Source organism: Homalodisca vitripennis, chromosome 3 (genome assembly GCF_021130785.1).
Source record: "Homalodisca vitripennis isolate AUS2020 chromosome 3, UT_GWSS_2.1, whole genome shotgun sequence".
In the NCBI taxonomy this organism is placed as follows: Eukaryota; Metazoa; Arthropoda; class Insecta; order Hemiptera; family Cicadellidae; genus Homalodisca; species Homalodisca vitripennis.
Genome location: NC_060209.1, coordinates 8,969,325 through 8,985,481, shown reverse-complemented (window position 1 = coordinate 8,985,481; position 16,157 = coordinate 8,969,325). Strand labels below are relative to the sequence as shown.

General features: G+C 35.7%; 1 long non-coding RNA gene across 1 annotated transcript; it reads right to left on the bottom strand.

The window, feature by feature from the left end:
- Positions 1 to 354: 354 nt before the first annotated feature.
- LOC124358603 lies at positions 355 to 12,358 on the bottom strand. The gene is made up of 5 exons (XR_006922044.1): positions 12,165 to 12,358; positions 11,085 to 11,234; positions 3,980 to 4,038; positions 772 to 855; positions 355 to 583 (listed from the first exon to the last, which is right to left on the bottom strand). It is a non-coding gene; the product is annotated as an uncharacterized LOC124358603 (long non-coding RNA).
- Positions 12,359 to 16,157: the final 3,799 nt, after the last annotated feature.

Sequence of the window (16,157 nt, the reverse complement as noted above, 5' to 3'; positions counted from 1 at the left end):
TTTTCATTCGTACTGTCATAAGGTTAAGAGGAAGACTTTCTAAATAATTAGTACCAACAGATTACAAACCAGAATTATAACTAGCATATAACAACTTTTTGCCTCTTTAAGAACAGTATTTTTTATTTTAGATTTTTTTTATACCTTACACTCACACAAAACATTATTGAAAAATAATAATATCTACTTAGGAACCTAGTAGTGTTCATAATATCAGAACATGCTTATCATTTTCAACTTAACGCATAGTAGTCTTTATCAAATTTAAAAGAAAATTAAAATCATAAATCAAACCATATTTTTAAACCACTACCATTTAGTTACAGGATGAATGCAAGGGAATAATAAAAACAATTACAACATCAACAATGACGTATTTAATGTGACTGTCGTATGTGACAGCTCCACCATGTGACAGTACGTGAGTCCACAGTTTAACAGCTAGTGCACAAAGTGAGATCCACCAAATCCACTGGAATGCCCACGATCTCGATCTTCTTCTTGCACTCCGCCACAGCATCCGCTACAACCGGATCGTTCTGTGTCCCTATCGACACTGCGACACCAGCAAAGGGCCATCCGTCTGAAGACATTTGCAACTTATTTGGTCGGTAAGTTCACATTAAAACAACTACATTTATGAGGAAAGCGAAGAAAATTAAGTGGAAGACAAATTACCTACCTTTAATTAAATACTTGACAAGTAATACCAAAAATTATTCATAATTCGTATAAACAAATTATTTTATAATTCTAAAAATTACTTTTTACCTTCTTTACTAGTGACACAGCGATAGTAGCAAGACGTATTGTCGATATTAAAGAAGTAGAGATTGAACTCGTTGCCACTCTCATCTATAAAATAATGTATACAATCTTTTATATAATCAATACACTGAATTGCTTATAATATCACTACAAAAAGTAATTAAAAGAAAAAGTTAAAGGTTTACTTATAATGAGGGCTTTTTATGGTAGTAATGGAAAAATCGTTATACTTTATTTGCCTATTGTGCATAACAAATAATGTTTTCCATCTAAATACCCATTGTTCCTTAAGTGAAGTTAACAAATTAATGCTTTCCAAACATTTACCATTGTTCAGTAATAAAGTACACAACACTACGTTTCGAGATCTGCAATCTGATCTCCTTCTCAGATGAATAACTAACCTAATATATAACTTATACCAGGTTAAATTAATTATCCATCTGAAGGAAAGATCAGATTTTGATCTATAAACGTAGTGATACTGTTTTTTTTTTTTTTTTATTGAACAAGGAATCTCCATTTAAAATACCTTTTTTCCTAAAAAAAACTAACTATAAACTTCTAAAAATTTTTGTAAGCAGTGGCTTCAAAACATGTTCCCCATTTAAAAGGTAAAGCCCTCACTCATCACTAATTTTACAATTTCCCAATATGTCAGAAACTTTAAATTTGCCACACACATAACCTTATGACTTAAGTAGAAAAACTTAAATATTACCATAAAGAGTATTAAATATTACCACTCAATAGGAGTGGTATTACAATGAGATTGTAACCCATAGAAGAACTTATAATAGTAGAATTTTTTAACTTTTCGACTTTCTAGAAATATGTAAATTACACACATGTGCCTTAAAACTTTTATAGGAAAACAGCACTTTCATGAAGCTCAAACAATCAAAGGTTTTGATTTTATTTAATGGGGCTGCACCCTTAGAAAAAATACATTTTTGTTTTTCAACTTCTCGTTGTCCTACAACGATAAAGTTCCATATTCTTGATCTTAATGACCTAAAAAAATTGTTATGTACGTACATAAGGCTTTAAATGTATTTAAAAATCCTAAAATGACTGTATTTTTTTTTTATTCACAACGTCCTATTAAGATAACATTTAACACATACGTTCCTCATCTTCTAAATAGAAAAACAAAAGCATTTTTAACTGCATTTTGTTATTATACAAATATAACAAATCCCTGCCAGAGAAAAGGTGAACTACCTATTAATAGACACTTTCGACCTAAACATTTGTATACTTTATTGATCAGGGCAACTATTACGGCATCGAAAATACCACGGATCAAAATTAGACTACAATGGCCGGAAGTAGGCGTTTTTGACTGAAGTATATTTTTTAGACTCGTATATATTTTCCTTATCAGGGCAACAATGCAAAAGTGACCACTATACGACTTCAGACCCTAAAACATAGATAGCTCTTTAAACTTGTAGTCCAATTATTCTAAAGTTAGTATGGAGATTGGAACCAGTAGGTTAACTATCAATTATTTTCGGGAATTCTTTTAAAGCCATTTAAATAGGACATGCCTTTGGCGTACTTATTATTCAGTAGTAAATCGCCTGCGAAGCCTGTGTTAAATGCCAGTATATTTATAAAAACGATAATACCGAAATAGCCTTTATTGTAATATAAAATAATCTCGTAGTAAGTATTAAGCCCTTGCACGTCATATTTAACAATGAAGCATATTTAATAATTCATTTGCTTTATTATATTCATTCAAATAATTGCTAGATTTTCGTACCAACCAATTATTTGAATACTTAAAAATATACTTCATTCAACAACATACAGATTTCAAAAAATTATAAAAACGTACTTATTCCGTTATTTATCATTCGTTCATAATAATTAAGATTTACACATTTTTGTCTTTTTACAAGCTACCCTTTTGTTTGGCTGAGTATTTTTTATCTTTTCGTTGGTTTTTATTGTTATAGGAGCCTTTGGTTATTTTCACCCGATGTGCTAAATCCCCATATTTTGAACACCCTGCATAATATAGTAAAACTTGCTCTTCAGCACAATATAAAAATATGACTTCATGTGTGGCTGTAATCTCGAAATAATAAATTGAAGGCGCACCATTGTCGTTAAACTTTAATCTGTACAACGCTGATAATATAACAATATTTATGATTTACAATTGAACATAATATTTTAAAAGATTTTAACCTCTATCGCCTAAGATTACAATAGTGGGACAACAATAAGAATTTAAGTTTTTTCAAAAAATGAGTACTTTATCTTTGTACCCTACGTAAGAACTTATAACATAAATAATTATTTTTATGTAGCAGTTTATCATTTATTTCGTGAAATTGTACTCTTTATCATGAAATATAACTGAAAAATTGTTTCCGAAAATCATTAAGCTGCTGTGCTATAACTTTTAGTAGCATGATTATCATTTAGATAAAATTAAATACAATTGCGTCAAATCTTATTGGAATTAATTAAAGGTCGTTTTTGTAAACATACTGATTTTATATTTCATTAGTATAATAGTTTACTTTACTTATACGTTTCCAAAAATAGTTTTCGTCCTACGGAGGCTAATATGGAAATATTTTGAAAAAACGTTCTTGTACGTTAAGTGAGATTTCTAAAACATTCTTTCACTTCGCTCTACGTTGCAACTGGCAAAAATATAAGCATTTTCCTAAGTGTGTACCAAATACATCTCATATATGTACCCAATGCGTAAGTACTGTGTTTTTTATTAATTTTATTTTAAATCAGCTGTAAATTACGGTATTATTGTGTTTACATACACACATACATTTTTATATTTACTGATGGCGAGAGAAAAGAAGAGCCCTGGATTCTGGCCTATCTGAAATTTGCAGGCGTTACTACTAGTATGTTGCCGCGCCCTGTTTCGTAATTCCATTATTGTTTCACTGTTCCATTGCTAGGATAAACAATTCGCAGGGTTGGCTGTGGGGCGAAGCGCTTGAAATTACCGGGCGGCAACACACTAGTACACAGCTGTGCGCCGGCACGGGCCAGGTCTCTTCTTTTCTCTCGCCAACAGTATGTGTGAATACATATGGTACACTATTACTGAAACACATGTTTATGTCTTAATATGGAGCTTCACTGTTATACGTAAAACTAATCACTAACATCTACTTAGACTATACTTCAACTAGTTTTGGAAAGAAATTGTCTTTATTTATACCGAATTCCTTAATGTGTCCATTTCCTTCGTCGTAATATGTGTAGTTTATTACAATGGATCTGCAACAGTAAGATTACAATAATTGAGTCATGGTTTTTCATAGATCCTACATAAAATCTCTTCAAGTACACATTGTTGTGAATTCAGGGAGAAAGCCACATTACACAGAAAATTTTATTTCTTCACCGTAATATTAGCACATGTTATGGTACTACAATGCAATGATGCACTGGAATAGAATCTTGTCGCCAAAACAAAATTTAACAGTGACTTTCCAGTGCATTTTATATTTTTACTCTGTTAATAATAACATTTACACAAAGCCATCCAAAGGTGTTGATTTAGGTATACTACTTGTGTAATATGAAACATGCTAAAATCCCAAATGATTGCGCTCAGTTTGTTTACAAATTTATTTATTCTAATATTCTGTCGTTGCCATTGTGGCAACGAAGTTGCCAAATGTAATGAAGTGACATACACTAACATCATCCTCAGTGTTGCCAATATGGAAATGAAGCTGTATACAACATTTTAATTTCTTTGTTTGAAGGTTATTTTTTTACGATGGAAGGATTGTGAACGAAACAGGATTTCTTCCGGACATTTGCCATCGTTCAGTGAAATAAGAAATCAGTAACACTACGTTTCGAGATCTGCAATCTGATCTCTTCTTCAGGTAAAGAAATAACTTAATATATAATTACAAACTAGGTTAAAATAAACAAATCTTACCAAAGCGTTGTGGCACGCCTAAGTCAGGAATCACAACCTACATGTTGTTTGTCAACTTCAATAACTCTATAAACATGCACTTAATAAAAAAAACTATACACAACACTAATCGTTAAAACTGAACTACAGAATACAGGTCACAATACTTCTGCATTCGTCTACCAACAACCTTCGAGTCAGCCAGATTGGTTTATTTTAACCTAGTTTTGTAATTATGTATTGGGTTAGTTCTTTACCTGAAGAAGAGATCAGATTGCAGATCTCGAAACGTAGTGTTACTGATTTCTTGTTTCACTGAACGATGACATTTTAAGTCTAGAGGTAAATTTGTTTTCGAGATATTGTACTAATATATTATATACAGACAAACAGAAATTGCATTTTTCCAGTCCCTCAATCAGTATACTTTGCTAAAGCTCAGCCAATAGCAAGTGATTCTAAAGGCGCAAAACCTGAAATAAGAGTCAGTCACAATTATACTTAACCTCTGATCACCTTTAGCTTCATACAAAGTAGCAATTCTCGTACAGGTCAGTTCATGTTCTATATCGTGCGGAGAGACAGACGGACAGACAGATGGAACTGGCTTCGCTAACGCTCATCCAATAACTCTTAGATGAAACAAAACAAAATAAAAATTATAAATGTTGTCTTTGATTGTTCAATTATATTAAACGTTAAATTGAACCACGCCTTTGTTTACAACAAACGCGGATGGCGTTAAAATATTAAGACATTTTAATACCATTTCTTGATTGTATTTCTATTATATAATAATTAGGTGAAGTGATGTATGAAAAGTTATAAATTAAATGTTAATTTTATATTGCTAAGAGGTACATTTCTCAGAATTCTAAGAGTTTTGTTAAGTAACCAGTAAGCCAAGTCTCTACTGTTTCTCTGAAAACATCAGCAAGATCCTAGCGAGTTTGATAATTTAAGATAGATTGAGATATAATATTTTATAAAACACGTTTTGCTGTGACATTTGTAAAGAAAGATCAGGTGGACGTACATTGTACTTGGGTAAGTATTTTGGAATGTCTTGGGAAATAACTTTATTGACAAGGTTTGTATTATCTTGGACATCATTGTCTTGGACAACCTAAGGACAGTGGAGAACTTAAAAATGAACATGTTTCAGGGATAAGAACGATAGGATAGGTATAATTGGTATAATTAGTATTTTTAAATTAAAAAATTCGGAATTAGATATTTCGCTGTCGTTCGTTGCGACGCAAGTCAACGCAACATATTTGCGTTTCCAAGCCATCAGTATGATTACAGACTAAAGATATTTATAGAAAATCTTTAGTCTGTGGTATGACGGATGTTTCTACGTACTTACAGCGTAAAGCAAGTAGTGTTTAAACTAGTATTTGTAATGAATGCGAGTAAAAATTGTAAAAAACATTTGAGGAGGTTCCAAGCCAAAAGCGACATGTCCTAAAAATAAAAAATTTAGAGTTAGCAGCGATTTGAAATCATGACATCATTTGCTATCATCCATTCACTTTTATTCATTCAAAAAATTATAAGTCCTATTTAAAATAAACACTGAAATATGCAGTTCAGAACAAAGAAACACATGTCCCCGCTTAGTTCCAAGCAGACACAAGTAACATGTCCCTCTAGCCAAGTGGGAAGGCTCCATCTGATAATGTGATCAGCAATATTATGAATTTTTAATTTCAGTTACCGCTATTGGGTTTTTGAGGTTATAATTCCAGTGTTTGTATTGCACAGTCTATCACTAATGTGCAATAGTATAATGGTGTTTTTATGATAAAGTTAAGGAAAATAGGATGACAATGGTTTAAGGAATTGTGGGGTGGGGGGGGGGGGGGGGGGGGGGGGGGGGGGGGGGGGGGGGTTCCGTGGAGGTGGGTTGTGTGGGGCGGGGGGGGGGTTATACATTGGTTCCGTGGAAGGGGAAAAGGAGAAAAAGAGTGATGGGGGAGGGGGAAGGGGAAGAAAAGACCGCCAAGGATGTATGTTGTTTTGTTGTGAATCCCATCCCCCCGGACTTGAACCGGGGCGCTGCCGGCCACGTAGGAGGCCCCCCGCGGGTAGCCCCCGCCCCCAAGGTTGGTGACGGGTGGGGCTAGCGGGGTGGCGCCTTCAACGGGGCACGCCACCCTTGAGCCCTCCGGAGAGCGGGGGGGGGGGGGGGGGGGGGGGGGGGGGGGGGGGGGGGGATCCCAACCTATGCGGCCGGTTTTCCCCCGCGGGGGGGGGGCAGGGGTGGGGGGGTTTTGGGGGGGGGGGGGGGTGGGGTGCCGGCACGTGACACCGGGCTAGCCCGCCCGCCCGCGCCGGGGCCCGGCACGCACCCGTCCACCCCGCATGCACATATACGGGCAGCCACCCGCGCAGCCGCGGCTCGGGGCCTGGGCTCACGCCAGGTCCACGTCCCGTCGCCCCCCCAACGGAACCGAACCCGCCCGGGTCGGTGTGTTAGCGGGGGGGGGGGGGGGGGGGGGGGGGGGGGGGGGGGCCCAGCTCTCTTACGCCAACCGGCTCTAACTCCGGCACGCCGCGCACGGGCCGGTCCGGACGCCTGAGGGCCCCGTCCGTGTCCAGCAAATTTAAAACATAATTTATAAGAGTCCTGCCCCCCGCCGCGACCCGCGGAGTCTAAGCGCGCCGCCGGGGCTGGGCGCGTCGGTTGGCCCCCGGCACCCGGACCGCCTGCCGAAAGCGCACCCCGGGCAGGGCCGCCGGGGGGGGGGGGTGGGGGGGTGGGGCCGCGCACGCGGGGGGCGCGCACAGGGCGGGGCCCCACGCCCCGCCGGTACCGGGCGAAATATATTAATTTTTTGATTTGTTGATATTTTTTTATTATTTTTAATTATATCCCACGGTCCGGGGGCGGCCGCTCCTCCCACACACACACACCGGGCGGGGGGGGACCGTCACCGGCAAAATCCGCGCACCGCCCACAGACCCCTACCGCGAGGCCCGCCGCCGCCCCCCCAGCGAGCGAGACGACGCGCGTGAAGAGCAGAGAGCACTGCCCCGCCCCCCCGCCAACCGGGGGGGGGGGGGGGGGGGGGGGGGGGGGGGGAATTGGTGATGCTAATCAAGGCTCAAGAAAGAAACCAAATGACAGCAAGTGTAAAGGACATTAGCTAAGTTTAAAACGACATGGTGCCCCTCTTAGTTGTCGTGTTTTCCAACCTTGTAAACATTTGAACAAAGGTGTGAAATGTGCTCTAGCGTGAGACCAAAAGGATGCTTTGAACACAAGAAAAGTCCTTTATTAAGGAAGCCAAAAAGAACAAACAAGATGGAATCATTGCCACTGGGTAAGTCAAAATAACATTAAACGAAAGAGACCTAGCCTCACTCAATTAGCTCTAAAGAAACACAACTTTACCTGTGAAGTATAATATAATTTCTGTAACTGGAAAAGATAATACCTGTGTGCAAAAAGTTTTTTATGCATATCACCTTTTAAAAAGCAACCCGCTTGCACAACATGCTCTGAAGATTAAAAAATGGAGAAACTATAACAGACAAGAGAGGTGGCGATAGGTGCAGCCAAAAGTTGGAGCCCAAAAAACAGGCTCTGAGGTTATTTTTATGCAACCTGAAGAGGAAAGAGAGCCAGTTACAATCGAAAGAAGTCGAAGAGAATATACCCTCAATTCAATTTCAACAGAGCGATAATTGCGCGTTAACTACAATGCCACAGTGTCCAAAGGATCTAACAGTTTCAAAAAGCTGTTTAGCAGAGTTTTTTAATGAGTTCAATATAGGGTTTTAAGATCCCCCTGCCACAGATGATGCTGCACTTGCTAGAACTAGATCTTAAAATCAAATCAGAAAAAGCTAAACCTAATGTAATAAACACAGTCATCACCAACTTATTTCGAAAAAAAGAATTCACAAAATAAGCAGCTAGTGCTTGTTATGGAACGCATGATGGAGAAATAGAGGATGACGAAGTAACTTTCTGCTTTCGACCTACAGCAGGTACACACCTCTCCCCAAAACCCCCCATCAAAAAGCATTTTATAAAAAGGCCACACTTAGTTTTTACTGCCTCTGTGTTTGTTGGATCAGATGCAGAGATCCAGTTAATTTTTATAACTTGTGACTGAGGAACTAGCTGACGAGGGGCCAACCGAGGTATCCTCAGCTATTTTGCATTTTCTAATTTCAGAGGCAAAAAGTTTGTCTGAAAATGTCCACACAATAAACTGTTTGTGATGGGTGTCCAGGACAAATACCAAAATAACCCCTTGTATCCCACACTTTGATGTATTTTCCTAGCACGGAAAAGTCATAGCTAAAAAGAGATTGCATTACATTTCCTGTTAAGAGGCATAGTTTTATGCCCGCTGACCGAGTTTTGGTAAGTAAGAGAAGTTATTGAGGAAGCAAGCCTACCATGAGCACAAAAGAAGATTACTACACGTCTATCAATCTGTAGGTGAAGTGCGGAAACTGGAGATGAGTGTCCTCTTCAGTAAACACAAAATTTTTATCTTCAAGATATTAGGACGTTGATCATATTCTGAAAAGAAGAGCAATTTCTTAAAGAAGGGAAAGGCGGTTAGTGTAAAAAATAACTGGCCGTCCGTGAAAGTTTCCACAGTTAAAGTGAAATCCGAACTGATCATTTCAGATTTCAAAGTGATTACTAGAACAGTTCATTTCCCTGCAAAGAAGAAGGTTGGTTCATTCTACCAATGTTTTTCAACCATTAGAGCCTGTTTCCACTTGGACATGCTATACCAAATCATCTAAGAAGAAGGACTTTGAAATCGTTGCTGAATTTAATGTACGGTGACGAATGGAAAAACAATACTAACTTGACTATGGAACAAGATAATTCATGAGGAGACACCGAATGTCATGAAATTGAAGGTGACGAGGAAGATATGAGTGTGACTGCTGGAGCCTGAAGTGGGACTCAGGCATATCTGAAAATTTATTATACTCCTACTTCTAAAATAAGTAATTCAACATAATACTGAGTAATAAATTGTTGTTGTATACCAATAAAATAGTATTATTACTATACCATCTATTGTTTACTGAATTTTAAAACCCTAGCCAAAAGAAAACATGTCCAATGTAGGTTTTAATGCAAAAGCAAACATGTCCTTGTGATCGTCAAGAAAGGAACATGTCCATATTTTATGCTAATAACGAGCCACATTACGTGAAAATACATTTGAAAAGTGCACCGTATTTGACTCACAAAGTTTACAACAATCATAACAAATACATAAATTTATTGTAATATTTGCATAATGTTGTAATACTAGTTTTTCCAAATTCCCCAAAGTTCCATTTTTGGGTGACATGTTTGCTTTGCTTGGAACCTCCTCATTTATTATATGGGATCACAGTAAAAGTTTTTGGCTTAAAATAAATATTAATTCAATACTGGATAATTAATCACATTATTAAACACTTTTAGCTCCAACGCTCCAACGGTCTACATTAATGTGCAACAAGTGTAATAAATTACCCGACCAGCCGCCATATTCACGTGGGACTAAAAGTGTTGACATTGCGTATTTTAACTAGTCAGGTGTTTCTATTTAAAATTGTGTATTTTAGTTATCCAGGTACAGTATTGCAATACAACACTTTCAGACCCAACAGTCTTAATCATTCTGACCCACCAAACCCAGTGGGGCTAAGGGTGTTAAATAAATGACCAATGGAATCACTTAGAACTTCTGAAATGTAATACGCATTAAAGAATAACTGATAATTACATTACAGCATTTATACAAAACTACTTAAAATCTTACTTAACTTACACTATTTATCCAAAACTACTTACATTATACTTAAATTACAGTATGTATCCAAAACTACTTACAATTATAATAAATTACAGTATATACCCAAAACTACTTACAATCTTACTTAACTTACAGTACTTATCCACTAGTGCTTACAATTATACCATACTGCAATCCAAAAATGTATCCAATTACTTATTTCATTCTCATTAAAGTTGGCTGTAAAGTCAACACATACCCAATCTGTTAACTTCCCATTAAACTTCCAAAAGAGCGGTGGTTAAATATACATTAAAAACGACTTGGTTCTATGTGACTTGTTTATGATCCAAAAATTGTTTTATTTATTTTTATTTTCCCCGTTAAATAATAACAATTGTGTGAAACTACTCCTTAAAGTTTAGCATATTTTGTAAATCGTAAAAAAAGGTTCCTCAGCATTGGTCATTTTGCATGGATCGAATTTATTTTATCCAGCCTAGATTTTACACAGAGTATAAAATGAAGATCTTAATACGAAATTTCCAGAATTATTTATCTACCATTGTACACGTTTTACTTACTGATTTGATATTTTAAAAAACGAAGTTTAACATACTCACGTCCCGTTAGAGAAATGGTAAATTACGTGTCCAGAGGCACATTTGCCGGATGGAGGGTCTAAATATGATTCGATACACTTCAGTCCGGAGACCCCCCGTCAGATCCTCCCTGGGGAGGGCCCAGAAGGTGAGATGTCCCAACTCGTATCCCTAAAACGTAGGGAAGAAGATAGGGATCGCTTATACCATATTGATATTGGTAGTTTTATACAGGGTGTAAATTAAGACCTGATACATCTGGATATATTCTAATCACAATATAGGGGTTGCAATTTGGATTTTTTTAGTTTACCGTTTTCTAACCAACTTTGAAGAAGGGGGTGACAATTTTTTAACCTAAAAATCCAGAAAAGTAATTTAATAAGTACGGAGAAGGTACATTGATATCTCAATCAGTTTGGAATATATCCAGGCTATCAGGACAATGTACACCCTTAGATGTAAGGGATTGTTTTGCCCATAATTTTAGCTAGGAACGTCGTAGAAATGTTTTTTTTTTTTTCACATAGCTGTGTTGCATTTAAATTTACCTTTTAAATGATATCTCACAAAATAGGGGTTGCAATTTGAAAAATTAAAGTGAACCCCCTCTACCTCCTTTAAAAAAGGGAAGGGTATTTTTACCATCTAAAAAGTAAAAAAAAAGTATTTTAAGTATTTTTTATGCTGAAGATTTTACATCAATATCTCAAACCGTTTGGAATATATCCAGGCGTATAAGGACTTAATTTGCATACTGTGTATTACACTTAGTGTCGGTAGTTAAAATTTAAAAAACCCTTTTTTCCTAAATGTGTAATTAATAAAACATCAATTGATTATTAACGAAAATTACCGAGCACAGTCTACGGCACAGCGGTGGTTTGTTCACTAGAGCGATACAACGTTAGCTTGCTGTTTCAATCACAGTGTTCGTTATCTCTCTTTTATATTAACTAATTACAACATTTTCTTGGAATTTGTATACAATAAGGCTTTATTTGACTTAACCATAAATTTCCCCTTAACATGCCCCTTTGATGAGTACTTTGATAGCTACCCATACGTGTTCACATAAGAACAAGCAGTAAGTACACTTACCGCTTCCAGAATGCATTGTGGGTGGTTATTTATATTGTAAATGTTTTCAATTATAGTCTTGTCACAAGTATTTAGAGCACTTATTCCTCCTAAGATACTCAGGAACAGAACAACAAAAATGCCAGCTACAAAATACATTTCACTTTTAATAGAAACGATGTCGATTAAACGCTACCTTCATCTGCTAAAATAATTATTGTCGAGCAAAACATAAATCATCAGATCACCTTGAAATTCGAAGTGCAAGTGAAGAATAGACACCCAACTGTGGAAAATTGAATACACGAGAATAATAAATATACTATTCTTTGTCTGAGTGACATATAGCAGTATGAGGAATTGGTAATCAATTATTCTACTAACAGCATTAATCGATTCTTCATTACAAGCACAATTTTTATAGCTTCACAGTAAGTGTTTAAAATTTTTACAAAATGAGTAATTATTCATATAAGTCACTTGGTTATTAATGAAAGAAGTTGCATTAAAATACATTAATGTTTTCCCCCCATAATATTCATTTTATCAAACTTGCATCATTTATTTTAAGCTGTATTTTCTGAACAAACTATTAACTTCCTCTGTAGCATTAAAATACATTGATGTTTTTTCCAAAAATAATCATTTTATGAAACTTGCATCAGTTATTTTAAGCAGCATTTTAAGGACTAACTATTAACTTCCTCTGTAGCATTAAAATACATTACTGGTTTCCCCCCATAAATAATCATTTTATCAAACTTGCATCAGTTATTTTAAGCTGTATTTTCAGGACAAACTATTAACTTCCTCTGTAGCATTAAAATACATTAATGTTTTTTTCCAAAAATAATCATTTTATGAAACTGTATAGGTTATTTTAAGCTGTATTTTAAGGATAACTATTAACTTCCTCTTTAAATTACTTCGTCCTTAGATTTAGGACTTCAAAATAAGTTCAAGGAAAGTAAAATAGTTCGGAGATAGTTATCGACTAAGTTCATTACTTCCATCGGTACTGCCTTATTGAACTAGGTTCCAATTTTCCAAACTTCATCATCAAAATTTCATCATCAATCATTTCTCTATAGCGGGCCTCAATCCAACAGTAATGCTCTATTGCAGACATTATCACCCAATACTGTCTTAGCTGCACCAGACCACACGAATAGCCAATATCTGACATATGTGTCTAAAACAGTAAATAATGGAAAGTTTCTGGAAACACTGTGATTTCTTCACACATATAAGGACAACCCTAGTCAAGAATTAAATCTTTGAAAAATAAAATGATTTTCTTTACTATGTTACAACAATAACTGCTAAATTTGAGGATCTAAAAGTATACTGAGGTAGTAACTCTACTAATCGGTTTTACTTAACTTTAGCTAAAGATCTTGGAATTCCTTATTTTACTATTTATAATTACGAATGTGCCTCTTGGTTATATATTTACATTTATTGCTTGAATTTGTTGTTTTTATAGTTTTTTTTCTCTGTTGGTATTTATATATAATTTACTTTTATTATTCATTTACAGTCTTTTTTCCATTATTATTTACTTTTATATAGTTTCTTTGCTCTGTTATTATTTATCATTTTATTTATCCATATGTCACGTCTTATACAGTAATGTATTTAAGTTAAATACTTTTTTCAATTTATTATGTACTATTATCACTAATATTTATTATAATTTATCCATTTCTTATTTATTTTTAGTTATGCCTATATTTAATTTAGAGTCAAATTGCAAGTTTGATTTGGCCCTTTTCTTTTAAGTATTATTTAATTATTATTTAGTCATCTTATCATAAGATTATAAATTTAAATTGGTTTTTGACCATTGAAAGGAAATAAATAATACTTCGCAATGAAGTGTGGTGTGACGTCCGCAGGACGAATCAGAACACAGGCTTCGTTCATTGGTCAGAAGTCACACAACCAAATTGCGCGGGCTTTTAAACGTAATACCTACCTACCAAACTACTGGTGGACATCATATGCTTAAAGATTAGTTTAACCTAATCTTTACGTATCTTAATGCATTGATATGGATAATCTATTGATCTAAATTGATTGGGAAATGTCAATTAAAGTAAAAACTTTCCAAGAGAAAAATGGATATTGTGAGTTAATTATTTGAAGATAGATATATGCCACCTGGGACTCTTTACTAGGTTTTTAAAAAATTTATAATTCCCAGTTCATTATTTTGTTATAAGTCGTAAGGTATAGTTAGAATTAACGATAATATCAATATTGCCGTTATACAAACTTTTCTCTACTTTCTACGATTAACATATTGATACCTAGGAACCTACAGTAGTCCTTAAAGAAGCCAACAGTAAAACCGTATAAAAATCCGTTGAATATTTTAGAAAATATCGATGCACAATCTCAGCACTGCAGCGGCTTTAATTTGTCCAATCTATTGATTGGTAATATTTTCAGGTACTGAAGAAACTTATTCATATCCGAAATCGCAAACGCATTCCCGGAATACTCATGTTATGGGTAAACCATAGTTTTAATCTAAACTAACATAATTACAATGCAGCAGACCGGAGATTATCATGGGGATGAGTCTATGCTGGGGATAAGCTCTAATTGCTTTCTGTCCCCAGACATGAGGTAATGACGTGTCTGGTGTGGTTTCTGCCTCCGAGAAAAATCTCATTTAGACTGATATTACTGTAAAATTACTTTCGTTAATGGTAGTGTCTGTAGATTTAAAACTTAAATTCTGAAAATGATCCTCGAATATTAATTTACTTACCTGTCTATCTTTAAATAATAGTAATTGACATTGCTCTTTATTTTGGAAGGCGTGAAAAATTATTCTTTCGTAAAGAAAGTTAGATACTTTAACATGGTCTAATAAATATTTATACACTAAACATAAATATTAATAAACATATATGAATTAAGTTATTATATTTTGGCGATATTACATTTCTGACAAAAGTTTATACACAATTAATTAAAGGACTTCGTTCACACATAAAGCGTCTCCAACAAGCTTATTCTTAGTATCCAATTTACCATCTCCGACTAATGATTTGAAAATTTGGCGCACCAAAGCTTGGTATGAGTAAATACTTACATTTACAACTAATTGCGCCGGTTCAAGCTCGGCCAAAATCAGACTCTCAGCTAATTCATTAGTATTCAAGTTGTCATTTCCGACTAACTACTTGGAAATTTGGTGCACAAAAGTTTGGAAGAAGTAAATTTTCACATTCACGACTGATTGCACCAGTTCAAGCCCGGCCAAAACCAGTCTTCAGCCAACTATTTAATAAGAAAGTTGTTATCTCTACTACTTGGAAATTAGGCGCACCTAACCTTGGAAGAAGTAAATTTTCACATTCACGACTGATTCACTAGTTTAAGCCCGGCCAGAATAAGTCTCTCAGCCAACTCATTAGTATGCAAGTTGCTATCCTCGACTGCAGATTAATAACTTCACTCCTCCCAGTTTCTCCGTAACAACTCCTTCTACAATATAAACTGTCATTAAATTATTTACGCGGTTTACAAACCTTAAAAAGCTTTTGCTTGATTTCCTTTTGTCTAAATTTCTTAAATGTAAATTCGAATCTTTTCTAGTATGTCCCCGCATTCTCTATTTTAATTTCTATAAGTTAGATTACGTTACTAGAGCTACAAATGTAATTTCTAAAGGTAATTGAGGTTAGGTTAAGCTAGGTTTTTGACAATAATTAGTTCGTAGGGCAGTAGTCCAGGTACTACTTCTAGTATAAACTCGTCTTATTTTATCAGTGATAAACGCGCGACGCTTATCTTTTGCCTGTAATGAAACCTGCGTTAGTTCTGACTGTTTTATGTGTGCAAGCAGTCATGTTTTTTCTTGTTCAATAAAGCGTGGTGAGTTGATCTAGGCTTGGACTTTGCAAGCTCGAGTTATTTTTTTTCTAAAAGAGCAAGCAGCGCAAGGCGCTGCGCAGCGGGCAAGCATCGTGTGATCTGAGTTTTGAATAGGCAAGCTAG